General features: G+C 66.3%; 1 protein-coding gene across 1 annotated transcript in view; it reads right to left on the bottom strand.

Annotated features, from left to right (window-relative positions):
* The window catches only part of RBFOX3 (RNA binding fox-1 homolog 3), a 109,810-nt gene extending 84,134 nt beyond the window's left edge, over window positions 1-25,676 (bottom strand). The window contains exon 1 of the mRNA XM_036342087.1: window positions 25,555-25,676. The gene's annotated coding sequence lies outside the window, so the exon portion shown is untranslated. The remainder of the gene's footprint in view (window positions 1-25,554) is intronic.
* Window positions 25,677-27,699: the final 2,023 nt, after the last annotated feature.

Genomic DNA, 27,699 nt, shown 5'->3' with positions numbered 1-27,699 from the left:
GGCTGCACACACACGCACACACACACGTGCACTGCATAGTTGTGCACACAGGAATTCAGACAAGTGTGTGCGCGTGTGTGTGCGTGTGCGTGTGTGTGCATGTGTGTGCGTGTGCGTGTGCGTACTGAGTCATGCACACAGCACTGTGGTCATCTGTACATGTGTGGGCATGTACATAGTCACCCACGCAGGAATTCAGGCATGTGCTTGTGGAAGTGTGTGCACATATGTGTGTGCACATGCATGTGTGTGTGCGCACATGCACAGGAACAGCCCAATAAAAGTTCACCTGCTGCGGCTTATTTTTGCAGCGTCGCATTGCGCCTCCTCAGGCCGTTAGCATGGAGCGCACCCCTCTTCACCAATCTGACCCCACCCTGCCTCCTGGTGTGTAACCACTGTGCTCCTTGTTCCTGGGCGCCCAGCCTTAGGGCCAGGAGGCAGGGAGGGGCCGGCGCTGGGTGTGGACGGTGGCCTCCGCTCGCCTCGCCGTCTGTCCCGCCGGCCCCCTGGGCTGTGCAGGCCACGCACAACGGCCTCCCCCTGCCGCCGGGGCCAGGACAGAGCCCGGGGGGCAGGCTCCTCCTCGCTCCGTCTCCAGGTCCCGGCTTGGGCAGCACCTCGGAACAGGCCGCGGAGGGAGGGCCTGTCCGCCCCCAGGGGTGCCCCCTGCAAACCCGAGCCGCGGGCGCCGGCGCACCTGCCACCTGCCGTCAGGGGAACGGCAGCCCCGCTCCCGCCCCCGCCCCCGTGCGGCTCGGGCTCGGGCTCGGGCTCCTGCCGTATCAGCTGCTCCTCGTGTAACAGTCACCACACGGGTTATTCACGGCCGCGGGGGAGCGCCTGGCGGCTGGTGACTAACACATGAGCCTCTGGGCTCGGCGGGCGGGCGGCGCCTCCCGTCAGCCTCAGAACGGCCTCCTCCTCCCTGATCGCTGCGCGTCAGGCGCTTTTTTGTGTTTTGTTGGGCGTTTGTTGATGTATTTTCTCGCCTCTCGGCCGGGGATGCCGGTCAGAGTCGGTTCCCCTCTCTCTCTCTCTCTCTCTCTCTTCAATACATTGTTATTGATTTCCGAGAGGAAGGGAGAGGGAAAGAGACGTGGAAACATCAATGATGAAAGACTCATTGATCTGCTGCCTCCTGCACGCCCCCCGCTGGGGATGGAGCCTGCAGCCCGGGCCTGTGCCCTGACGGGGAATCGAACCCTGGCCTCCTGGTTCCTAGGTCGACGCTCAGCCCCTGAGCCGCGCCGGGCGGGCGGGCGGTTCCTCTCTCTTCTGATTAAATGCAGGGCCTTCGCCTGCTGAGCGGGGTGATGCGCAGCCGGAGGGAGGGGTGGGCGCCGGGAAGCCCCGAGAACGCGGCCTGGGCTGCGGGGAGCTGTCTGCCCGTCCTGCCCTCGGCCCCGAGGGACACTGCCCCCCACCCCGGCCCCTGCCCGCCCGTGAACCGGGGGCTTCGCTCGTGGAGAAAAAAGAGTGACTGTGACCGAGAGGGACCTGGGACGCTGACCTGGCTTCCTGCGTGAGGGCGGCGGCTGGGGCGGGGCCGTGGCGTCTAAAACCCCGATGAGAGACGCAGAGAAAACACCCCAATACATTTCTATAAGAAAAGCTCAGCCTCCAGCAGACGCTGAAGAAGGAACCCCTGGCGTCCGATGGTGCTGGGCGGCCCGGGGGCCACTTTGTAAGATGCTCTCCCATCGTGGATGCTTCTCCCCCCACCCCCCACCCCGAAATCAATAAAGAAACAATGAAAGAACCCGCCCGCGGCCCCCGTCCCAGGAAGGGCGCTGCATTTTCCTCTCTTTCCTTCCAGAAATCACCGGAGGGGCCTGGAAGACCTCCATCCAGGAAGCCGCAGCCGGCGGTGCCCGTGACTCACTGGCGCGTCCTGGCCGAGGCCCTCGCTGCGGCGGCTGGTATTCACTGAGACCCACACGTCCTCCCGCTGCAGGGGGCGGGCTCTGTCCAGCCGGAGGCTGTGGGCGCAACCCCCCCCCCCCCCAGGGACCCAGGACACCGCGTCCCTCCTGCTTCTCCCCGGGACCGGGCTCAGGGTTGTCTGCACATCTCCCCCTAGCACACGTGTGTGTCTGTGTTGGGGGGCGGGGTGCTATCCGAAAGGGTGGCCTCGTGTCCCGCCCTCACAGGCTCCCGGGCCCTGGTTTGCCCTTTCCCGGGAGTCTAGGCGGCCCCCCTCACGTGCCGGTTGCACATGAACGTCCGCACGGCCTTCCCGTCTGCCCTCGGCCCCCGCTCCATCGGGACTTTGCTTTCCTCCGGCCTCGATACAAACCTCTGTCCGCTGTGTGTGCGGCTACCATTTCCTCCCGTCTCAGCTGGACGGGCGCCCAGAGGAAAGGGAGGCGCAGAGAGCACAGAAGGGAAGCAGCGGCCACAGAGCAAGGAAGGAGCAAGTGCCGGGGGGGGGGGGGGGGGGGTCTGAAGAACACGGGGCAGCGAGGCTCGCCGCCCCGTGCGATGCGGGAAGGAGCGGGAGGGGCCGACGGGCGGGGGAGGGGGAGGGAAATGGTCCTTTCTGGGCGACGTCATTGACAGAGAAAGCCCCGAGAATCCACGGAGCCGTCAGACTCAGGGCGTCGGCGGGTGTAGGATTCACACCCCAGCGCAGGGCCCCGAGCGCGGGCCCAGCACCTCGGACCCTCGCCAGGCGGAGGCCGTCTCCCCTCCACCCGCTCGTGTCCCTTCAGCCCTCGGGCCGGGCTGTCGCTGGCTCCCTGGCGGGTCCCGGGCGCCTGGCACGGGCGGCGGTCACAGCCCGGCCTCGGGGACAGGCACTGCGGACGAGCCGCCCGCCGCCCAGAGGTGCCCAGGGCTCGGCGGGAGACGGAGCGCACGTTCCGGCCCCACCCCTGACGCGTGTTTTATTTTGTCTGCGTCTCAGCATTTCCCTGACCCTCTGGGAGGCGTGAGTGACGTCCAAGCAGACACCACCCGTTGGAGAGATGACACCCTGACTTCCTTCGCGGGAGGGAGGGTGAGGCCGGGGGCGAGGGCACAGGGGCCGCATGGAGAGAGGGGCCGAGCCGCCGGCTGCATCGCCTGGGCCACCTGCAGGCCCGTGTGCTCCCCCAGGACTCACGTGTGGGCCCAGGTCCTGGATGTGTCCTGGTTTCAGGCACCAACTGCCTTCCGGGCCCCCCACCCCCCGGTGACCCAGCTCCTCCTTATCTTCCACCTGAGAATCAAACAAACGCCTTCAGGCCACGGGGGACCTGGGCATGCGGCTGGGCGCCCCCCCACGGGCCCCCTCTCCTTCCTCTTGGGGGAGCCGCCGCCTGGCCCCCCAGGCCCCAGCCTGTCACTCTGTCCAGCCTCTCCGAGTGCGAGTGACAGCACCCCTCTCCCAAGACCCCACTCCCGACAATTCTGAGCAACCCCCTCCCCCTTCCGCCCAGCCGGCTGCCGCGAGGCCTCCCAGCAGAAGGACTTAATTGCGTGTCAGAATGAAATCTCTTCTGATGAAGAACAATTCGGCGGCGGCTCCGACTAATCAAATTAACAAAGTCTTTTTTGATTTTCAATTATCTCCTTCGCGGACACTTCACTGCGGCTCCCGCGACGGCTCCGACAGCGGCGCATTCACACGAGGGTCCGGCCGCTCCCACGGGGACAGGGCCCCACACCCTGGGCTCCAGGAGCCAGAGGCGGGGCTGCTCTGCACACACCTGGCCGCCAGGCGCCCTCCCTGGAGGCCGTGATGCCCGCGCTGGGGCGCCGTCCGTGGAGGGAGGCAAGCTCTGCACAGACACTCAGACCCGAGCCCGGGGCCGCCTCGCCCAGGCCCCCCCATGTGCGCAGGGTCCGGGGCCTTCAGCCCACGCGGGACGGGCTCAGCCTCCCCGTCTGCGCCCCACCAATCACGCCCCAGAGCAGAGCAGCCGGACGCTTGTCGCAAACGGCAAAAACCAAGTCCCTTCCGAAGGGCACAGACCTGCCCGGGGGCTGGGTGGCAGCTTGCTTGCTGGAGCCACACCCCACACAGCCGTGAGCGCCCCTCCCCTCAGCAAAGACCTTCCCGCACAGGCCCAGCCGCTCCACACGCACATGCGTGAGCCTGCGAGGCTGGTGTCCTGCGGACAGCTTTCGGGGCCGTTTGCCTGAAGCCGTCCCCGTGGGCTGATAACGCGGCTCCTCGGGTCTTCTTGCCGCCGAGGCAGAGCGAACGGCGCTGAGGAGCGAACGGCGCTGCCACGGGAGGGCCTAGGCATTCCCTGGGGGACACCAGGGCAGAGGGGGCGGAGGCCTCAGACTCGCCCCGAAGTCATCCCGGGGTTCAAAGGAGCGTGGGCCCCGGATGGCTCCTCGAGCGGCTGAAATGAACTCCTGACGGGCTCCAACCTTGGCCTGTGCTGGGCGCCTTCTGAGTCGGTCCATCTCCCCTCACACGCACACATACACACGCATGCACGCACATGTGCACACACGTGCACACACACATGCACATTCATGCGGACACATGCACCAGAGCCCTGGCTGCCAATCTGACACCGCCTGTCCCGAGACCACGGCACAGGCAAGGACGGGGAGGGGCTGTGTGCGTGGAGGGGCGGCACGGAGTCACCGAGCCCCCAGGGCCTCCAGCTGCCCCCTTCGCCCTCCCCCTCTAACCCCAGTTCCTCAGCTTCCCCCCAGGCAGCCGTGGCCTCGAAGGCCCACGGTCCCTCCCCAGCCTGGCGCCTTCTTCCCTGGCAAACCCAGGTCCATTGTCCTAAATACCACTGTCATCACTCGGCCCCTCGTCCGCTTCCACCTTCCGTGGCTTTGTCGTCGCTGCAGGAGGAGGGCAGGTTCCCCAGCCACCCCAGCACCTGTTACCTGACACCTGAGGGCAGCAATACCGAGGGACAGAGCCGGGCTTTCGATCCAGCTCCGCCCTGGGAGGACTGGGCCTCAGTTTCCACATCTGGATAATGGGTGTGCTGCCACCTCCCTTTCACTCTGACCTGCGGTGTCCTGCCTGCCCAACCAGAGCATCACCACCCTTTTCCACGGGCTCGATGCTGGCCCCACTGTGGGGCGGGGGGGATTGGAAATGAGGCCCAGACTGAGGCAGGCACGTGTGCCGTGGGTTGGAGTGGGGGGGGGGGGGCGGGTATGTAGGGACACAGGCCACAGGGCCCTGTGTGGCCACCAGGGTGCATGTGCTTGGGGAGCACACCTCCTCTGGCCCTCAGTTTCTCTATCTGTAAGAGAGGGGTCACATGGAAGGCCTGCACCGCCCCCCCCCCCCCTTTCCTGGATCCCCGGCTCACTTGGCAGGTGGCAGGTGGTTTGTGAGGACACTGCTGCCACCTGGTGGAAGAAACGTGCATGGCGCTGCTCCCCACCTCCAATTGGTCCCAGGCTTCCTGCTGCCATGGCAACGCTGCTGACCAGCATCCGCGACTATGTTGGCCTCAGTAGGTTTATTTGTCCACTGGCCGCCTCCTCCTCCTCCTCCTCCTCCTCCTCCCCCCCTCCTCCTCCTCTTTTTTCAAGTTTGCCATAGCTTTCATTTAAAAAAAAAAAAGGCAAGAAGCAAATATTTTTCTTTTAATTTTCTGCTACAAAGTCAGTTATACCTACAAGAAGCCAATACCCAAACGAAGCTCCCTTCTGCTTTAGAACATCGGCATTTCAAAGGATGATGAGCGTTCTTCCGACAACCACCAAGGGACCAGTGACCTTCACCGGGGTCTACAGGTTTTAGAATACAGTGGCCCGGCCAGCGTGGCTCAGTGGTTGAGCGTCGACCTATGAACCAGGAGGTCAGGGTTCGATTCCCGGTCAGGGCACAGGCCCGGGTTGTGGGCTCGATCCCCAGTGTGGGGCGTGCAGGAGGCAGCCGATCCTTGATTCTCTCTCACCACTGATGTTTCTCTCTTTCTCTCCCTCTTCCCTTCTCTCTGAAATCAATAAGAATATTTTAACAAAAAGAATATTGTGGACAATTTTAGGTTACAGACATGCATACGTTTTGGAAACTAGGCCAGAGCTTTTATCCACAGAAAAGGGGATTGTTGATCTAAAAGGCTAAAGAGTCATCGTTTTGAACGCTCATCCTCTGACTTTAGCTTCCTCCTCGACATCCGTCATCTCATTGTGCGCCTGAGGGAGGACACAGGCGGGGTTCAACGGAGGAAACCAAGGCAGCTGGCCACCCCTCAGTCCTCCTCCCACTGGGACGGCTCCGTGCACAGACTTCGCGGCCACACGGCCTGAAACTCCGCTCGGCCCGTCCCAGCTGCGCGCCCCTGAGCGCGTGATTGAAGCCCGTGTGCGTCAGAGCCGGGCGCCGGGCTAGTCCTGGGCACCTGGAGAAGGCAGCCTCCCGGTGTTCGTGGCGGCCACTGCGGGGCCAGCACCGCGCTGCCGTTCCCTCACCATCCGGGCTTGGTTCGGGCAATGGGAGGGGGGGGGGGGGGGGGAGGTGTCACTCCTGACGGAAGCTGCCAGAACCCGTGTGCAGCCGCCTCGCTCTCTGCCGGGAGCCTGAGTCCTGGAGTTCAGAGTTTGGTGACCGTGACGCGGGGCTGTCCCAGCAACGCACCACGCAGCGTGGCCAGAAACAAGCTGGACTCGTCACAGATCTAAGCTTCGGGCTGTGTCCCCGAGCGCAGCCCAGCCTGTGCCGGCCCCTGACGCCGCCTCTGAGCCTCTGGGGAGGAAGGGCCCCCTCTGACGGGCCCCCATGGCTGCTCAGTCACTAGTGAGTGTGAGCTCACGCGCACACACTTCCTTTTCCAGAATTAGAATCCCAAGCGATAGTTCCAGGGACATCTGCAACTCAAAGATGCCATCACGTAGGACGAGGCCAAGAGATGAACCAAAGGCCCAAAAACCTTTCCGTAGGCCGGCCTGGGCTTTCAGGACTCGGTCCTGGTGTCCCTGGGAGGCCACCTGCCAGCAGCCAGGCGGCCCAGGCCTGGGGGCGCCTCTCCACCAACAAGCCCCCCACCAGCCCCTGACCCGCTATTAGAAGACAGAATGGTCGGTGGCTGGAACCTGCCGGGAAGAGGGAAGGAGAGGCGGAGGGCACGGACCAGGGTGCGTCCCTGCATCCTGGGAAGACACGCTCTCCTGTGCCGCAGCCTTTGGCGCCGCCTTGTGGTGCTGGTCGGTACCGCGGGGCCAGCTCAGAGGCCAGAGCACCTGTGCACCATCAGGTAACCCTGAGCCCCGCCTGCGCCTCACCTGGGCCGGCCTTCCCCCCGGACAGAGGCAGGAGCCGCCTTAATCCCGCGGAGAAAGTCCTAGAGGGCCAGGCGCCGTCCAGGGCGAGAGGCAGGCCCATGGTCGTGTCACCCAGTGCCCATTCGGCGTTCCCAGGACGCAGGCTCCTCCCGACAACAGGCCCGACAGATAAAAGACTCTCCACTTCTCCACTGTCTTCCTCCTTCTCGCCATCCCCGGCTCCTGGGCGCAGAAAGCGGTCAGCAGTGCTCAGAAGAAGTCCGAGGCCTGCAGACTGACCCAGCCCGGCCTCGGCCCACAGGCACCGGCGGAGTCCGTACGTGACCAGGGACATCTGTGGGACGGGGGCCTCCAGCCACGGTGTGTGGGACGGGGGCCTCCAGCCACGGTGTGTGGGACGGGGGCCTCCAGCCACGGTGTGTGGGACGGGGGCCTCCAGCCACGGTCTGTGGGATGGGGGCCTCCAGCCACGGTCAGTGGGATGGGGGCCTCCAGCCACGGTCTGTGGGATGGGGGCCTCCAGCCACGGTCTGTGGGATGGGGGCCTCCAGCCACGGTCTGTGGGACGGGGGCCTCCAGCCACGGTGTGTGGGACGGGGGCCTCCAGCCACGGTCTGTGGGATGGGGGCCTCCAGCCACGGTCAGTGGGATGGGGGCCTCCAGCCACGGTCTGTGGGATGGGGGCCTCCAGCCACGGTCTGTGGGATGGGGGCCTCCAGCCACGGTCAGTGGGATGGGGTTGGAGCAGGATCTTCTGAGAACAGGGTGTAGGGTGGGAAACGTCTGGCAATGACGAGATAAGGGGCCCCGAGCTCCCGTTTGCTGACCACGGGGCTCCCTGGGTGTGGATGGAGGCGAGTGGGGGGCAATGGGAAGGAATCTATATATATAAAAGGCTAATCTGCTAAGTGCCCCTCCCACCATCCATCCGGGCGCTATGATGCGCACTGACCACCAGGGGGCAGACGCTCAACACAGGAGCTGCCGAGCTGCAGTGACTTGGCAGTGGCGGTTCTCAGGTGACACACCCCGAAACCAGAGAGGAGGGAGCCCGATTCCTCGAGGGGCTGCTCGATTCCACCTTGGGCCATGGGTTATGTTGTTACTGGGCACTGTCGGCCCCGAATCTGGTTTGCTGCACACGTGTGTTTGCATTCCGCACCCTGTATGACAGCAACTGTGCAGAGCGCCCTCTCGCACTCCGGGACCCCTCGGGGGATGTCCGAGAGCTGGTTTCTGCCCGATCCCCGCAGGCCAGGCCAGGGGACCCCGCCTGCTGGAGGGACCCCGCTCACTCCGCAGACGCCGGGGAGGGACCGCGGGAGGTTGTCTCCAGGGCGTGTCTGGCCCGTCTCACCCAGGCCCGCTCCGCTGGCCACCTTCTAATCAATTTCCTTTCACTGTGCATGAATCCGTGCACCGGGTCACTAGTAAAGAATAAGGAACACCGGAGGCTCGGACAGACGGACAGACGTAGCAAGTGCCTGCGGGACTAGGAAATACCATGGGGCGTGGGGTGTCCTGGCCCCCGTGCTGAGCAATGACCCCCCGCCCCCGGCCATCTCACAGGTAGGGAGCCTGGCACGTAGCAGCTACACAAACACCTGGGGGGGGGGTCCCAGGACCCCTACCTGCCCTGTCGCGCCCTCACCTTGCCCAGCACTGGGGCCAGGATCGAAGCCCCCGGGCACACTCCGAGCCGGCCACGCTCGCCCAGAGGCCCCAGGAGCTGCCACGGGAGGAGCGAACAGTCTCCTCCACGCCAAGGACCCCGCCCCAGGCAAACCAGAACAGCAGGAAACACGTCCTTTACAAAACGTTTTAAATTGATTTCAGGGAGGAAGGGAGAGGGCGAGAGAGATAAAAAACTTCAGCGATGAGAGAGAATCATGGATTGGCTGCCTCCTGCACACCCCCCACTGGGGATCGAGCCCGCAACCCAGGCACGTGCCCTGATCGGGAATCGAACCCTGACCGGGAATCGAACCCTGACCTCCTGGCTCCTAGGTCGACGCTCAGCCACGCCAGCGGGAGGAAAAACAGTTTCTAAAAACCCATTCTTTAAAACCGTCGCGTGGGTGCGCTCGCTGTCCTCCTGCAGCCCCGACGCCTGTGTTCACAGCGGTCCCCCCACGCGCTTCACGGGGGTGGGGGTGTAGGGGGGTGTCTAGAACCGTTCACAGGGGCAGCGGAATTCACGCGGAGGTTCACGCACACAGAGCTGCCCTCGTGGGTGGCTCGCCTGCGCCACCAGGTGGTCGACCGCGGGTACTACCGCTCGAAACAGGTAGCTAACTTTGAACCGGGATAGGGAGACAGGACAGAAACGGCAGGAAAACAGACTCCCCCGTGGGCAGGGGCGCAGGCAGCCAGCCAGCCAGTCCGCCGAGGGCTCCCGGGGTGAGGTCATCCTCGGGGAGCACGGGAAACGCCCACACGTGTCCTCAGGTGACACCTGGGTTACCTGGGCGCCAGGTGCCTGAGAAAGAGCAGAAGCAGGTGCAGCTGGGCCCTGCCTGGAGCCTGGTGGGGGCCGTGCATGTCGAGGGTGCCGGGGTAGGGGGAGTGCGTGCTGGGGGGGCCATGGGTGCTGAGGGTGCTCCTATGGGTGCTGTGGGGGGCGTGCTATGGGTGCTGGGGGGGTGCTATGGGTGCTGTGGGGGGCGTGCTATGGGTGCTGGGGGCGCTGTGCGTGCTGCGTCCCTGCTCAGCAGGTCTCTGGAGAGCTGGGGGAGGGGCTGGGAGGCAGGACCCATTGGCAGCTGCTCAGCCTGAGCTGGCACTTTCTGGGCCAGCGTGGAGCAAGCAAATGACCTGCGAACCCCCGAGTGGGAGTGGGACTCATTAGCCCCGATGTGCTGACGGCTTAATTATTCCCCAGTGGGAGTGGCTGTGAGGCGCGAGCAAACGGTTCTCCTGGATTAAGGGGGGGACTGGCCGAATGGGGGGGCAGGCGGAGGCCAGGCACCCAATCCCTCATCACCATGGGTTCTGGGGAGCAGATGGCGGGAGTTTGCCTGCGCGGAAGGGGGAGGCTGTGAGGCTTCTGCAGGGGGTGGGGGTGCAGGAATGTGGGGGGCACCTGGAAGGGGGGGCCGTGGGTGCCGCGGGTCGCCTGGGGCTGTCAGTGTCCTCGTCGAGCGTGGGAAGCAGACGATGGGGCGAGCAGAGGAGACCAGGGGCCGGGTCAGGAGGCAGGGCCTGGGGCAGGGTCGGGGGGCAGAGCCGGGCGCACCTGGCACCTGAGTGCAGAGCAGGGTTGGGGTCGCGGCTCTGACCCCCACCAGCTTCCGCGGCCTCTCTGAGCCTCCGTTCCGGTTCCCCGTCTCCAACAGGGGGCGCGGCAGCCCCGCCTCTGGGATGCCACCGGTCCCCCCAGCACCACCTGCACAGCCACCGATGGGCTCAAACGCCCAGCCCAGGGTGAGGCCTCCTTCGTTCTGTCGTTTAAAGGGCCAACGTCCAGCTGGGAGCCCTGCCACCCCCAAGGCACAGGGGGCGAGCAGCTGGGTCCCCCCCTGGAGCCCCACTCAGAGCCCTGTCCTGGCCTCCATCTGGTGGAAGCAAGACCCTCGCCCACGCGTCCTCTGGGCTCCCTGTCCTCAGGGCCTGGGGGCTGGACCTTCCGGAGGCCTCAGCGGGCAAGGCCAGGGGAGCCAGGCCCCCAGCAGGCCCCCCCATCCGTCCCCGTGCGAAGCGGATCTGTGTCCTTCTAGAAGGACACCAAGCTCTCTGTGCCCCTCGAGGACAGCCCGCCAGCCGAGCGCCAGCCGACCCTGCCCTCGGCCTCCGGACGCTGAGCTGTCAGTTGGCTAACGCGCCCGGGCTGTGGGGTTTGCACAGCAGCCCACGCGGAACAACACGGCCAAGCAACGCCGACGTTTAGGTGGTACCCGCTGCGCGTGGGCATATTCTGGGGGACACACAGGTCCGAGGCTGGGTTTCCCGGAAGCCTAGGGAGCCCCGAAGGAGACAGCGAACGTGGGGTGCCAGCTAGGGGCCCGCGATGCCCAGCGCGCCCCGGCACCTGCGGGCACTCAGGGAAAGCAGAGCACAAACCTCTCTCGGGAGCCGGGCCGTGACTGCCCGCGGGCACAGAGGGTCTGGAGGCCCGCCTGCTGTTAGGGGCGGCCCCGGGGGAGCCGGGAGGGGGCTCGCCTCCAATTCGCCAGGCACGGGACCGTGGAAATGAGCACGGAGCGTGTCTGCCTTCTCCCCAGGAGCGTGTAATTTCTCAGGAGAGGCGAGATGGGAACGGCAATCACTCACAGCGCGGAACGTCAGTCAGGCCCCAGGCCTGGTGCGGGTTCAGCCAGGAGGCGGGGTGGTTAGGAAGACAGGCGGTTCCGGGGATGGGGGGGGGGGAGGGAGGACCACTGAGAATCGCACAGGAGGGCAGGGTGAGGTTCACCTTGGGCAGGCGGGAGGGAGGCGGCGAGGGGCGGCTGGAGGAGCCCTGTGTGCAGCTTGGACTTGATAACAGGAGCCATGGGGCTGTTCCTTTACCGTGTGCATTAGATGAGCACCTACTGCGTGCCCTCAGCCAGGGGCCCCGCCAGACTCGCGTGTGCTGGACGGGGAGACGCTGGGACCCGCTTGACTGCCCGGAGCAAGGAGGGGCCTCTGGCCCGGCCGGCGTGGCTCAGCGGTGGAGTGTCTGCCCAGGAACCAAGAGAGCACCTGTTCCATTCCTGGTCAGCGCACAGGCCCGGTGTCGGGCTGCATCCCCAGTGGGGGGCGTGCCGGAGGCAGCCCGTCCATGATTCCCTCTCATCACTGATGTTTCGCTCTCTCTCCCTCTCCCTTCCTCTCTGAAATCAATAAAAATATATTTCTTTAAAGAAAGAAGGGGACTCCAGGGAGCAGCAGGCACGGAGGGGGCCGTCTGAGATGCGCAGCAGGGGCAGGCGAGGCGGGCCCTCTGCAGGGGTGGGCGCCAGATGGGCTCAGAGGGCACAGGGGCTGGGGCTGGGCAGCTGAAGGAAGCCTCGCACCCTCGCACCCACGCCGGCAGCACCCGCAGTGCCACTCCGGCCCGAGGCCCCACTCCTGTCCACATCACGGACATCACAGACGCGCCAGCAGCATTTGTAACAAGATGCAAATCGGCACTCGCCTTGCTGAAAAGAGGAGGGAAATCACTGTAAACAAAACCTCTGTCGCCATGGAGACCATTAAAAATAGCCTGGCCCCCGCCCCCTCCGCGGGACGCACAGCTCCGTTCCTTCACACGGTCATTGTTACTTTTTGATTATGAGTAGCTCCCTGCTTCCCACAGGAGGATGGATGAAGGCACAGGACTTTCCGAAGGCAGCCCCGTGGGAGTGCACCTCAAGGGCCAGGAGAGGGGCCCGCACTGCCGTGTGTGTCACAGTGGCCTCTCGGTCCCACCCGTCTCCCCGTCTCCCTGTCTCCCTGCTGCTCCCCTGGGTCACGGCCCAGAATTAGTGAACCTGAACCACACTCCCAGGGAGGCCCGAGCCCTGCAGGCAGAGGCTCTGAGGGGCCTGTGTGCTGTTAGGTTCGGGCCACGGCCACAGCCACAGCCACAGCCACAGCCACAGCCACGGGGGAGGTGCCCGGGAGCTCTGGACCCTGAATGAACAGTCACAGAACCCCCGAGAGCAAGGAGCCAGGCGCCAGCCCCGCACACCCCACGCGGCCACGTGCGGACCACGCGCAGGAAGCGGTGGGAGTTACCCGTGGTTTCTGTCCGACCCCCACACGTGGGAGCCTTTTCCCTGCCCAGGGCCCTTGGCTATTTATAAGAGCATCGCGGGCCACACAGGATTTCCCACTTAACAACTCGCCTGCTGCGTCTGGTCAAACATCATTAACTCGCCCCAAAGCCTTGGCAGGCCCAGACCAGGTGATGTAACGGGCCTTCCCGGCCCGCGGCCGGACGTCCCCCACCCCTGCTCTAGAAAGTCGTCAGCGAGGCCCTGGTCACACCTGTCGGCCGACCAACACCTGGTCTCCCGCATGCGCTTCTGCTTAAAGTCGCTGCGTACTTCCTGCTGTGGGTTCGTTAGTGAGGAGGGGCGGCAGGGACCGGGACAGCACCCCAGCGCTGAGCTCGGGGCCACTGTAAACACCAAAGTCACCCCCAGAAAGCACCAAAACGCACAGACCAGGTAGCTGGCGGCTCACAGCTGCGCTGACCGAGGAGGCAGCGTCCCCTCCTGCCGGAGCCGGCGCCGGGCTCTGCCACATCCGCACGCCTCCCGCCCTCGGTGTTGCTTTGGGGCCACGAGTCAGGGTGGGCAAGTGGCCAGATTCGCAAATGGAGGCCGACCGCACGTGGTCACCCTTTTAAGCCGCTGACTCACCGGGTGGTTTGTCGACTGGGACAAATGACGGGGACCGAGGGGCCCCCGCGGCCCAGCTGCCAGGTGAGAAAGTCCAGGCCTGTCCAGGCCGACGGCCACAGAACGAACCAGGTTCTGCCGACTCCATCAGGGTCAAATCCCATCACCTGCCCCTCTCCCCAGGCCACGCGCCTCCCGCCCCTAAGCGTGCCGCTGAGTCACGTCTGTCCGTGGCCCGGGCAGACCCGCGCAGGCAGAGGACATACAGGCGCCCCTGTCCTCGAGGGCCCTCGGCCTCCGGGGGCCTTGGCGGCTAGAGGGGAGCATCTTGGTGGCGCTCTCCTGCCCGTGGGCAGGGGTGCTGCGTGCAGGGTTAGGACTGAGGGGTGGGGAGCGGGCAGGGCCAGGCGCCTGCTCCCCGCTGGGAGAGGCTGGGGGTGCCTCGCCTGGGGAAGCCAGCTCTGAGCTCAGCGCTCCGTCCCCAGGAGGCCTTGGGTCACACACCAGCCTGTGACCTCGGCGGCAACCCTCCTGCTGCCTCCCGGCCCCTCTGTAGGAGGGAGGGGACAACGCCCACCTCCTGGGGAGCCTGGGTCACCCCCATCCATTCAGGACGAGGCTCAGCCAGCGCCCGGCCACAGCGGCCACAGCGGCCCGCCCTCCCCGTGGCCCTGGCCCCTCCATCAGCTCGGCCTGTGCACCGTCCTCCGCAGGCAGCTCCGGCGCCCCACGCGGCTCAGCCCTGAGCCCCCACTCCCTCCCGAGGGCCTTCTCCTGCCCCGCGTCCCTGCCTCTCCCACGCCCTGCCTGCCCCGTGTACTGGGGGGTACAGACCACTGTGACACCGTCCCAAGCCAGGCAGGATTGCGAAGGGAAACGCCCACAGCCAGTCACACCTGCACCCCAGCCCCGGGGACCGGCCAGGCGGCGTCCGGGGACGCTGAGCTCTGAAGCGAGAAGTGGCAGCCACGCTCTCCCCTGGCCGTACCCCTCCCATGCCCTCCCCCACCCATCCCCCAGCCTGCGCAGCGTTCTCCTCGCCCGGCGGGTACACGCGGCAGATGGGTCTCCCGGGAATGTGGGCGGCTGCTCACGCAGCAGGCAGCCGCTGGGCATCTGCCCGTGTGGGCACTGCCCATGTGGAGACCGGGGCCTGGTGCTGGGGGGGCACATTCGGACAGCAGCCCTCTGTGTGGGCAGCGGGAGGGAGGGTTATTCTGACACGTGCAGGTGGCCCGGGCGCGCCCAGAGGAAGAGGGGGCCTGCGAGGGGGCCAGGCAGTCCTGGTGGCAGAGGCCCCTCCGCGGCCGGTCTCTGCTCTGCCCGAAGCTGCGGTCCGTTGGTGAAGGTCACGCTCTCGGCCCCCTGGCGGCCCCCCATCCAGGGCCCCGTGGTGCCCGGCCTCCCAGGGCGGCAGGAGGGTCCTCGCCGGCCCCGGCCCTGCTCTGGGGGAGAAGCCCTGTTAGAAACGAAGGCCCCGGAGCCACGGCCACACGAGGCTGGTTTGTCACTCTGTGACCCCCCCTCCCACTGGCCACCCCCTCCTTACAGGGGCCTCGGGGAGCTCAGGGCATTGGAGCCCCTGCCCTCCGTTTCCAGCATCACCCCTGCAGCTGTCTGCCCCCCACAGGCCTCCCTGGAGTCGGGGCGTCCCTGTCCCCCGAGGTCTGCCATGACCAGGGCCCGTGCCCAAGGCCTGGGAGGGGCCTGGCCTTGACTGACAGCTGCCGGGGTGAATACTGCTTCCTCAGAGCGCCCTCCGGGGATGGGGCCTCTGTGCACCTCCACTTCCCTTGTCTCCCATGACTCCTCCAGAATCACAAAGAGGCGGTTAAATAAATGATGAGCGCGGGGCAGCGCCGGGCGAGGAGCCCGCGGCAACTCCCACAGGAGCTGCCAATCGCTGTCACCTCCGTCACGGCCGTCGCTGGGCTCTGGGCACAGAGGCAGGTTCCTGGGGGCCTCTCGAGCAGTCCATCCCCAAACACCCCCACCCCAGGCAGATGGCCAGATGCACCCCTGAAACCTGGGTCTCCTGCCCGGGGGGCGGGGGGTCCTCAGGAGGCAGCTGGCCTGGGTGCCTTGCCCTCAAGGGTCTGGAAAAACACATGTGCACACACACATACACACACCACTCCCGGGCGCCCCAGGGAGCTGACGGGGAACTCCGACCGCCCCCTCTCTACTGCTGGCCCCCGACTCAGGGCCCGGTCCCAACTGCGTTTCCCGTCCTATCTCCCTCGCCCCCTCGCCCCAGCTCCTCCACAAAATAAAATTACACATGAAATAAAGGACGCCCCATCTTTCGTAGCAGGACCTGGGGTGACCCGGCCCCTGCTCTCCAAGGTCAAGTGACCGGAGCGAGGCCCACGCGTCCCCACCCAGAAGCCACTCAGTTCTGCTTGGGTCTCCAGAAACGGCCGGGAAATTCGGCCCACATGCGTGTTGCTGCACAGATGCGGGCCGCTCCTGCCGGGGCCTCCCATCTCCCCGGTTCTGGGCCTCCCATCTCCCCGGTTCTGGGCCTCCCATCTCCCAGGGCCTGGGCCTCCCATCTCCCCGGTTCTGGGCCTCCCATCTCCCAGGGCCTGGGCCTCCCATCTCCCCGGTTCTGGGCCTCCCATCTCCCGGGCCTGGGCCTCCCATCTCCCAGGACCTGGGCCTCCCATCTCCCGGGCCTGGTCCAGGACCACAGGGGCAGGCGGGCCGGGCGGGCGGGCGCAGCATCCAGGTGCCCGAGAGGCGGCTCGTGTGCTGGGACCTGCCCTTCCCACAGTCAGATGCCAGTCAGACCTGCCCCCCCAGGTGCCCCCTCCTGCCTCTCAGATCAGCCAGGCGGTCACCTGTCTTCCCTCCCGAAGGAAGGCCTGGCTCTGGGGCCGGAGCAGGGAGCGGGGCGGGTGGGTGCATCCGGAGGCCTGGCCTGGAACCCGCCCACAGGGGCAGGAGGAGGAAATGCATTCGGGTGGGGCCTCTGGCTCTGGATCCTGGTGTGTGTTTTGGGGGGGGGGGGGGGGGGGATGCAGGGAAATCTCTTTCTCCCAGTTCCCGAGTCCCGGGATTTTAATTTTACGGTTCACATTTCTCCCAGCAGAGCCGGTGACAGGGTGGAAAGCCCGCGTGATTAACTGTCCCGCTGGTGCCGCGGCAGCCGTGATGGATGCGGGAACGGAGCTGGAGGAGCGGGCGCAGGCGGCGCGGCCGGGCCGTAAATCCCGCTCTGATGGGCCGAGGTGAGAGGGTGTTTGGGGGGGGTGGGCACAGTAGCCAGTGGCTCACAGGGCTGGGGCCCAGGCACCCCCCTCTGGCCGGGCGCCCCACCCCACCCCCCCGGCTCTCACATGGGGACACTGTTTAAGGGAGACGGAGTGGAATCGCTCTGTCATGTCATTGATTTTTGATAAAAGCAGTAACGCTGCCAACCTGGCGGTTAGTTCACGTCTCCTCTCCTTTGCCCACGGCCCCTCCAGCGGGCAGCGGCAATGATGGTCTCCGAGGGGACGGGCCAGGGCACTGAGAGGTTTCCAGGAGGTCTGGGCTCTCCCTCATCTTTACACGTGTGTGCACAAATGTACAGTGCACATCTGAACATGCATACACGTGTGTGAGCATGTGCACATGTAAGTACATGCCACACACGTGTGAGCATCCACATGTGTGCACGCTCACACGGCACACGTGTGCAGATACACATGCAATGCTCACACCGTGCATACATGCACATGTGTGCTCACATTGCACACACGTGCATGCTCACACTGCATGCACACCCACACATTCAGCACGCTGCATACACGTGTGCACACGTGTCCTCACAATGTGCATTCCTGTGCACACACATGCATACATGCACACCCACACACTCTGCACGCACACACACACACACACACACACACCTGGTTAGCCAGTGAGGAGGGACAGTGAGCCTGCGCTCCGTCCTGACCTAACTCTTCAGTCTCTGGTGACCTTGAGCCCGACATGAGTAAGTGGGACGCTCCAGGGGCGGGCGGGCGTGCGTGAGGACAGGAAGGCAGGCGCCTCCTGGGGAGAGGTGACAAAGGGGAGGCTCAGAGGACCGGAGTGTCTCCATGAGATCATGGGAGCCTGAGCCTGAACCCCCCAGACCTGCTCCTCCTGAGTACCCGGCTGACCCGCGATGCCAACACCCCTGCCGGTCACCACCAGCCTCGGGGGGTCTCTGCCCGTCACCACCAGCCTCGGGGGGTCTCTGCCCGTCACCACCAGCCTTGGGGGGTCTCTGCCCGTCACCACCAGCCTCGGGGGGTCTCTGCCCGTCACCACCAGCCTCGGGGGGTCTCTGCCCGTCACCACCAGCCTCGGGGGGTCTCTGCCCGTCACCACCAGCCTCGGGGGGTCTCTGCCCGTCACCACCAGCCTCGGGGGGTCTCTGCCCGTCACCACCAGCCTCGGGGGTTCTCTGCCCGTCACCACCAGCCTTGGGGGGTCTCTGCCCGTCACCACCAGCCTCGGGGGGTCTCTGCCCGTCACCACCAGCCTCGGGGGGTCTCTGCCCGTCACCACCAGCCTCGGGGGGTCTCTGCCCGTCACCACCAGCCTGGGGGGTCTCTGCCCGTCACCACCAGCCTCGGGGGGTCTCTGCCCGTCACCACCAGCCTGGGGGAGGGGGAGCGGGGGGCTCTGCAGTTTCGAAGAACCACTGGCGGCTAAAGCCCTGCCTGGCTCAGGGCCGGCCAGCGGGCACCGTTTCCGGTGAGCAGGGTTCGCGGCCCCAGCTGAGCGGAAGGAAGAGCGGTTCTCAGTCCTCAGAGCTCTCACCGGGGCCTCCCTCAGGCCCCGCCCCTTGTACCTGGTCTCCATCAGCCACGCACCTGAGCAGGGGCCCAGGGGCAGGCAGAACTCGTCCTATAAGCAGCGAAGATCTCCTTCCGCTGGAGCCCCCGGCAGAGAGGACGCTGCCCTGCCCTGTGGCTGTTCCCCAGGCCCCTCGGGAGGGGCGCAGGCTGGGGTTGGGGGAGGCCATGCACACACCCACACTCCTGCACACGCCCCAGCACGCCCACACTCTGCACACGTTTGCACACACGGCAGCTGCGCCACACGGGCCCCTGACGCTGGCCACAGGCCAGGCTGCCCATGGCCTCGTGAGGACAGCGGTGTCACCTCTGCGGGCCCAGCGTTTGGAGGCTGGCTGTGCCCCCAGGAAGGGCTGGTGTGCTCCCCTGGCGAGGGGCATGGGACGACGGGAAGAGGAGGCCAGGGGTGCTGCTTAGCACGCCCCCATGCCCAGGACGGCCCCCACCACCAGGAACCGGCCCCCGCGAGGTCAACGCGCTGAGGTGGAGCAACCCTGACACCAAGTCAAACACGGGCTCTGACCAACCCGCCGGCCAGCGACAGAGGGAAAGCACCGAGCAACACGCGTGGGAAAGCGCTGCTTCCGAGGCGGGGCCACGCCTGACCCGCTGGCCCCACTGAGCCTCCCAGACTCCAGCCCGAGCGGATGGCTGGCCTCTGCCGCTGCCGGGGGCGCTCAGCCCACACACTCCAGGTAGGGCAGGAAGCAGGGCGAGGCCTCTCTTATTCTGCTATTGCTACGGCCACCACAGCCACTGCGGCCGCGGCCACCACCGCCACGGCCACCGCCGCCACGGCTACCACTGCACAGGCAACAGCACCCAGGCCTTTCCCCAGGGCTGCTCTGCAAGCCAGTCTCCCCTCGGTTAACCCTGAGGCCCTGGCAGCCACGGTGACGGGAACGTCACTCCTGCGTTGCTGGACTCAGACCAGGACATCCGGATGGGACGCACGGAGAGCACAAGACCCCTCAGCGAGCGGCGGCGGCGCAAAACCTCCCCCTGAGCCCCCATGAGTCTCCTTCCTCTCCCCCAAAGCACTTCCAACCAGCGGGGACACTGCAGGGACGTCCGCGATGGAGCGGAGAAGGAGGGACCTCGTCGTGGGTGGGCCACGCTCGCTCCTGCCCCAGGGGCCGCGCCACCACCCTCAGGTTTGGGGAAAACGCCACCAAGACCGACAATGGGTCCAGGAACAGGAACATGGCCCAGCCGCTGGCTCAGGGCTGAGCGTCAACCTAGGAACCAGGAGGTCAGGGCACAGGCCCGGGTTGTGGGCTCGATCCCCAGTGGGGGGCATGCAGGAGGCAGCCGGTCCGTGATTCTCTCCCGTCATGGATGTTTCTATCTCTCCCTCTTCCTTCCTCTCTGAAATCAATTAAAATAAAAATTAAAAATAAAAGGAACAGGAACACAGAGACGCCTGGCAGAGGGGGGGTCCCAGCCCACAGAGGAGGCTGCCGGGCTGCCGGCCCCAATTAATGCGGGTACATCTGTCGGGCGGGCGGAGGACAGGCACAGAGTCCCCCGCGGACAGCTGCCTGCAGGCGGCGTGCGAGGTGCGGACGCCGGGGGAGGCCGCAAGCTGGTTACCACGTGCCTTGGGGGAGGGAGGCGGCTCTTTTTATAGCAAGAAAACAAACAAATGGTTTTGCTCTAAGAAGCCAAAAAGGGAAAGAGATAGAGAGTATGTGTCTGCCGTCCAGGACGGGCACTCAGGGCGGCCGTCGTGGTCGCCCAAGGAGCGAGGAGCGAGGCCAGGAGCAGGCACTCCCAGGCCAGGACCCGCCTTCCCGCCCCCTGACAGCCAAGGACGGGCTGGCCAGTGCCGCACGGCCCCGGCGATGCGCTGGGCACCACCCGGGCACTGTGCCTCCCACTCTGTGCGAAGCCCAGGGACGCTGGACGGTTGCTCCCCCAATTGCACAGCTTTGGGTCTCAGCCAGTGCATGGGGCCCCCCGTAGTGAGGGGGGGAAGCAGGGCTGGCCCAGCTCCGAGCCCTGCCTACCGTGCCATCGGGAGGCACCGAGGGCCAGGCCCAACGAGCCAGCCTTGAGCAGAACCCTCCCGAGTCTCCCTCATTCCCCTTCTCTGTCCCACTCCTCCGTCCTCTGCGCTTCCGAACCCCCAACTGGTTCAAGTCACCGTGACCGTGGCCTCTGGGCCACCCCCCACCCCGCACGGGAGCTGGCACTGCGCTCCCGCCTCCTGCCTTTGTTCGCGCCCCTAGAAGCCCGGCTGCTCCTCCGTGAGAACGCGCAGCCCATGATAAGCAGCACGAACTATTTACGCCCCGCGAACATCTTTATCATTATTTTTCTCTCCTCCAGAAACACCCGCCCGCCGTCCTGTCGGGTCCCCGCCGCTGGGGCCTGGAGGGCGGCCCGGCCCTCCCTCCGGCCCTGCCCGGCGAGCAGACGGCGTGTGGGCGTGCGGTACCAGCCTCCTGGCAATCGGAACAGCTGTTCCCGTTAGAAAACGCTAATTGCCATCCATCAGGACGGCACCTACCCGCATTGACATGCAGGCGCGCACGCAGGGAGATCTACATCTCCCCGCGCCACGCTCGCCGCATGCTAACTAGCGGGAGCGGCCGGAGGCCGGCACCTCCTCCCGAGGGGACCTGCCCCAGGACCCTCGGCAAGGGAAGGGCGTCCCCCTCCATGGGTGTCCCCCTCCCCCGCCCCTGGCCTCTCACCCGCCCGACTGCCCGCCCTGGGGGTGGACATGGGGTCAGGCCTCTGAACAGGGCGCCTGCGGAGACGGGACGTCCCTCGGAGCTCTCCTCCTCCAGGGGGACCGGGCGGAAAAGTCGGGGCGTCCCCACGTCTCCCGGGAACCAGAGCTTCCAAATTAGAAGGGCGCTCCCCAAGCTTCCCGCCCGAGCGCGGGGGGGGGCTCTGGGTTCTCGGCCCCAGCGGCCCCCTCTCCAGGTGAGCCCGTGGCAGGTGGGACCGCACTCCTGCCCAGCCTCCATCCTCTCGCCCTGGGGCACGGGTGTCACGAGCCCCTTGGGCCGCCATGTGGGTGACACCCCCCACTTCCCGACCCCGGAGGGAAAGCCACCGCCCGTGGGAAGCTGTGGGCCTCCCGTCCGCAGGGACAAGCCGCCCCCGCCCCCTGCCCCCGGCCGAGCACAGCTGCCTGGGCCCCAGCCCCGGGGCGCCGTCACGCTGAGAAAAATGATAACCAGCCCTTCCGTCCGACTCAGAAAACGAGGCAAACCGGCCGCATCCACTGCCTCCCAGACAGACCCTGAGCCTGTGCCCGCCCGGCAAAGCACGCCAGCTTCTCGTCTGCCACACGCAGGCGCGTTCAGGGTCCCCGCGGCCCGGCAATGCCGGCTGGGAGGCTGCGCGGTCTCCCGTGGGGGTGGCCCACCCAGTGCCACGCTCCTGGGGGGTGGGGGCAGTTGGGGTGCGGGCGGAGCCCGAGGCCGGGTGTGTGCTCGGGGGAAGAGAGAGCCAAGCATTTTGCAAAGAGCCTGGGAGGCCGGGTGAGATGCTAAATCGTTTAGAAGCCAGTCTGTCCTTGCCTGGGGGACGCTGTGAGCGACAGAATCTTCTAGAATAACGACCGAGCCAATGACGTGCTGGCTCACAAATAAGAGGCAACCTTCAATAACGTTTATTGATTTCGGAGAGGAAGGGAGCGGGAGCGAGAGAAAGACACATCAGTGATGAGAGAGACTCATCCCGCGCGCCTCCTGCCGGGGACCGAGCCCTCACCGGGGCAGGCGCGCCGACCGGCGATGGAACCGTGGCTCCTGGCTTATCGGCCGACGCGAAGCCACTGAGCCCACCGGCCGGCCGGAGGAAGCATTTCGAGGGAGACGGCTAAAGCGAGGTCCAGAAACCTGCTATGTGTTGAGCCCGTGCCCTTAAGAAAGCCATGTGGGGACAGGAGACGGGTGAAGGGGACCTGGGACCAGGAGGGAGGTCCATGGCAGGAATGCAGAGCGGCTGCCTGCTGCCGGCTTCACGCACCTGGCAGGGCCCCTGGGCAGAGGGCGGAGGGCAGGGCCTGGGCGACACCCATTGCATTAACATCCTCCCCCAGACCCGGACATAGGTCTGTGTGGAACTCGGTGAGTGGTTCCCGGTCCCTCCACGAGGTCGACATCCCGGTCACCCCTCGGCAGCTGCAGGCGCCACACCCTGCACGTCCTGCCCTCCGACCCCCGACCCCCGCCCTTGCTCAGCGTCCCCGGGAGCCAAGGTCACTGGCGCACCCACACCAGCCGCCCCCGCCGCACCCCGTGCCTCTCGAGGAGAGAGATGGCTGTTCCGCCCCCGTGCTGCCCCCCCACACACACACACACACAGGCAGGCTCACCTTGACTCCACGTCTAATTCCATTTTTATCCCCGGGTTTGCTGACACGCACTTTCTCCTCTTTGCCCACGGAACACAGGTGCCTTTGAAAGCGCCGGGCCTGGGAATTCTCAAGGCGCCTCGCAAACCAGATAAACAGTTTCCTGCCGATCCGTAAAGTCCTCCCGGCCCCTCTGCCCGCCGTGGAGGTCACCTCCGGCCCGGGTGTCCGCGGAGGAGACCGCGGCGAGGATTCTAGGGCATCGCGTCGAGGGGCCCGGCCGGGTGCCCGTGGGGCCGTGAGACCAGCGAGACCAGCGTCCCCCTCCAGGGAGGCCCATCACCCGCCCTCGGGGCCTTTCGAGAAAAACCCACTGAGTCTCCAGGCGCCGTCTGCAGGATGAGCGGCCCAGGGTCTGCGTGAGGTCGGTACTGGGGGGAGGGGGACACTGGAGGGGAACAGTGGGGGTCATGCAGAGGTCACCCTTCTCTCATCTTCCTCTCCAACAATATATTTATTTTTTATTGATTTCAGAGAGGAAGAGAGAGAGAGAGAGACAGAGAGAGAGAGAGAGAGAACACCATCAATGATGAGAGAGAACCATGGATCGGCTGCCTCCTGCACACCCCACACTGGGGATGGAGCCCACAACCCAGGCATGTGCCCGGACCGGGGATCGAACCCTGACCTCCTGGTTCCTAGGTCAATGCTCAGCCACGGAGCCACGCCGGCCGGCCTCTCTGACAGTCTCGAAGGCGAGAGTGGGTAGCAGCGCCCTCAGAAAGCAGAGCAGGTCCCGACCCCCAGCCCCTGCGGGCGGGGCCCTATTGGACTTGGGGTCTTTGCTGACGGCTCAGAGCTCAGGTGAGGGCCTCCTGCAGGGGGCGGGCCCTAACCCCACGGCTGCTGTCCTTCTGGGGGGAATGTGGACACAGGCAGGGGGACACGCACACAGAGCTGAGGAGGTCCCACAATGAGGGAGGCAGACTGCACGGACACCCCTACCCGCCAGGGGGTGGCAGCGATGCAGGTGACCCCCCCGGTTCCCAGAGAGAGTGGGCCCGGGTTCCAGGCTCCCCACCTCCAGCATCAGGAGAGAATAAGTCTCTATTGTTTTAGGGCCCCTGCCCCACATCAGTGGTCCCATGTGGCAGACCCTGACACCCCCCCCCAGGCACCTGGATTGGGGTCCCGCCCACAGGTCCCTCCCACCGCGGCTCTGATGAGACCCTGTGGGTTCGGCCTCTCCTCACCCCTCCCATCTGGGGAGCAGCCAGCGCTTCCAGCGCATCTGCACTCTTCTCACCTTAATTGCTCCTAACGCTCCAACACCTGGTGAGTAACAGGCTCTAATTGGGCAGCACCAGGCGGGGACGGGACGGGGACGGGGACGGGACGGGGACGGGACGCGCTGGGAGCCCTGTCACTGGGCCTCGGCGCCCGGGAGTCACCAAGGAAGAGCACTGGCCGCCTCCTGTTTCTAAGAAAACGTCCCACCAGCGCCAACGAGCAGCTTTACCTCCCACCCACCCACGCGGCGCCAGGACGGGACGGGAAGACGCCAAACGCAGACGGCACGAAAGGTCACCAGTGCCAGCGGGGTCCGGGCCGTCCCGTCCGTGTGGGCAGCCAGGGGCGTCCGGAGGCGGCGTGGAGGGCTGGGGGCGTGGAGGGCCGGGGGCGTGGAGACCCATGAGGAGCCGGTCCAGGCCACCTCGAATTTATAGAAATGGGCGGGGGGGACAGGGGGGTGCGGCTGAAGCTGGCCTCAGCACTCTTCCTGAATCTTCTCCAAATGCATGTAGCCAGGGGCAGGAGCCGGGTGTTTCTAGAAGGACCCGGTCGCCAAGCTCCGGTCTCGGTGGGGGCAGCAGGCGGGGCCCCGAGGGAGGGAGGAGCCGTGGCATCTCTCAGGTGGGGCACCTGTCCTGCCGGGCTCCCCGAGGGGCAGGAATGCATCCGCCCGAGTGCGGGGACATCCCCTTGGCTCCGCGTAACCACATAAAGCCCCGCTCTCCGCCCCTCCACCATCGCCATTGCCATTGCCACCGCCATCAGGAGCGCCTAGATGCCAACCGGGCGGCACAATGGACGGCGCGGGAGGCGGATCACTCCAGGTGACTGACGGGAAGTCGCACGGCGCCACGCGTGGGTCCGTCCCAGGGCAGACAGGCGGGTTTGGATGTTGGGGTGTGGGTGACCACCACGGGTGCCCCGGGCACAGCTAGGATGCCCTCCACCTGCCCGCCACACCGCGTGGGGGATGGTGACCTGTGCCGACCATGGGAGCGGCTCCGCGCGGGCCTCCCAGGCCTGCCCTTCGTCCCCTTTGTAGTGAAACCAGAGCCCTGGGCGGAGCTCCCGGGGGTTCCACGGGTCTTTCTAGAAATGATCGAAAACGAGGGGCGTGGGCACCCTCCACTTCACAGCCAGGGGGTCAGAAGCACGAGGGGCTGGAGGCGTGGCGGGGCTGGGTCTGCCACCAGCTCCACTGTCGCTGCCGGAGGGGAGGGCAGCCCCACGCGAGGTGGCACGGGCGAGCACCGACCCTCTGAGCCGACGAAGGCGTCACCGGGCCCAGGAGCAGGGCACGGTCAGGCCCGCCCTGGCCTCTGGCCATTTGTGCCAACGCCAGCCAGTGGGCACCACACCCTGGCCCCCTCCGCCCGCTGAGCTCTGCGGCCGGGCTGGCGGATTTCGGGGCACAGGGAGCAGCCACTCCTCACAAGTCCCCCCGACACATCCCCGGGGACCTGCCGATCCCCCGGAGCCACAGCCCACGGTCTGCGCCCTGACGCAGCCGAACACCCTGCGGTCCCGGAGCGAAGAGAATGGCCCGTGAACCGTGTCCACCACGAACAGCGACTCAGCACAGGCGTGGCGGCCGCAGCCTTACCTGGCGGGGCAGGTGCGCTCTGTTCTCCGGGCCCTGGGAGGCCCCACGGGTCCCTCCGGAACTGCCTGGGGGTGGACAGTGGCGGTGGCGGTGGAGGGTGGATAGGGACAGGTGTCGGCAGGAAGAGGCTCAGGAGCTCAGAGAAGGCCGCTGCCTCCCACCTGAAGGAGAAGAGAAAGAAAGCGCTGAGCTGAGCGCCTTGGGAGCAGAGGTCTGTTTGACATGAAGCAAACCCTGCGAAGCGGGCCCTGTGGTCCCCAATGCCCCCACCAACCCCCCCACCCCCCCACCCCCGGGTCCTGCCAGGCCCTCGGCCGGACCACACCCAACACACCCAGCCCGGGCCCTTCTCCGGGATCCCCTCCTTCCAGTGCCACGCCCAGGCACAGCCCTCCTGGGAGCCCCCAGGCCCCAAGTTATTAGGGGGCCCTCACCCCTGAAGTGATGGAGGAGGCCCCAGAGCTTGCAGTCCTGGTGACCTGGGCACAGGGATGCCAACCTCTGGCCTCTGTGTGTGGCCTCAGGGGCTCACAGAGCATCAGCCTGATGCCTGTCTGCCCCCTGTCTCCCCCCCCCCCATCTGGGAGCCCTTGGGGACAGCATCGCCGCGTGGAGGTGCGTGGGCACCTTCCTGGTGACTTGTGTGTGACCTCCATGGAGGCAGGGGAGGAGCCGATGACCTTGCCCAGCCCTCTCCCGCCTCGGACTCCTGAGCCCGGGGTCACCTGCCCTCATGGCATCACCCGCCAGGGGCCTCAGTCCCCCCCACCCCCGATCGAAGAACCGCTGGAGAAACACGAAAGCTCCTATTTCAATTCGGGGGTGACTCGGGGCCCACGCCGTCTGAACTCCTAAGACCTCGACAGCTCCGTGCGGAAACGACTGGATGTTTCGATGACAGAGAAACTGTCGCCCAGACGGATCACAGATCTCGAGTCAAAGAGATCTCGTCCCCACGGCTCCTGGGCGCGCCCACGGCGGGGTCGGCGACAGCAGCCCCATCCACGTCTGCGAAGAAGCAGCAATCGGGCCATGACGCCGAGGCGCCCATGCTCGGGGCTGGGAGACCCGTCCTAGGGGCAGGAAGGCCACAGCCACGGTGCCCCCAAGGCCTCCGTCCGCATCGCTGCTCGTCAGCTCTCCTGCCCGGAGATGACACGGAAAGCGTCCTCACCCCTGACCCCCGCGCTGGCCCCTGCACGCCTGGCACAGGGACGGAGTCCACGCCGGGCCCTCTGTGGCACCAGGCAGGGACGGGCACAGGGCCCACAGGGTTGCGGTGTGGACAGGTGGGCACACAGAGCGGTGCAGGGGCGGCACACAGAGCGGTGCAGGGGCAGCACACCTGCCCCCTGGCGCACACTGCAGGTGCAGGCCCGGCCCTGGACTGGCCCCCTAAAGGCTGCAGGTGCAGGCCCGGCCCTGGACTGGCCCCCTAAAGGCTGCAGGTGCAGGCCCGGCCCTGGACTGGCCCCCTAAAGGCTGAAGGTGCAGGAGCTGCTGCAGACGGGCAGACGAGGGCGGACGGGCGAGCGAGGGCCAGCGCAGCTCCCCCGCCTGCTGCCCTGTCTCTGGGTGTGGACACGGACCGCCGTCCGGCAGAGGAGGCCCCTGCTGGGCTCCGGTCACCAGCAGCCACGGGTTGGAACCTGTAAGAGGACCTGGAGGAAGGACAGGGAAACCGGGTGAGGCATGAGGGCACCGAGGCTCGGTTCCTGCAGACCCTGCCCGACGTCTGTGCCGTGGCTGCCTCCACGGAGCCGCATGGAGCGAGGAGGAGGAGGAGGAGGAGGAGGAGGAGGAGGAGGAGGAGGAGGGGAGGAGGAGGAGGAGGAGGAGGAGGAGGGCGTGGGAGTGGCTGCCGGACCCTGCGGAGGACAGGGAACGGGTCCAGGGCTCTCCTTGTCCCCGGGCTCCCGGATCACCAAGCCACCAATCACAGGGCGGGCGAGGAGCGCTGTGCGGCCATCTGTCGGGGGAGCTGGGGAGCAGGTGCCCACTGGGCAGGAAGCTGGCCCAGGTGACCTCCACGTCCTGGCCCATCTTGGCTTCCAAGTGCTGTTGACTCTCCAGGAGGGAGCCTGCTGGCGGCCCCCCGTTCCAGCAGCTCGGCCCGGCCACAGAGCCTCTCGGCCAGCAACACGC

Source organism: Myotis myotis, unplaced genomic scaffold, assembly GCF_014108235.1.
Source record: "Myotis myotis isolate mMyoMyo1 unplaced genomic scaffold, mMyoMyo1.p scaffold_m19_p_17, whole genome shotgun sequence".
Classification (NCBI taxonomy): domain Eukaryota; kingdom Metazoa; phylum Chordata; class Mammalia; order Chiroptera; family Vespertilionidae; genus Myotis; species Myotis myotis.
The sequence above is the reverse complement of the archived record's forward strand: the minus strand, read 5'-3'. Positions and strand labels throughout refer to the sequence as shown.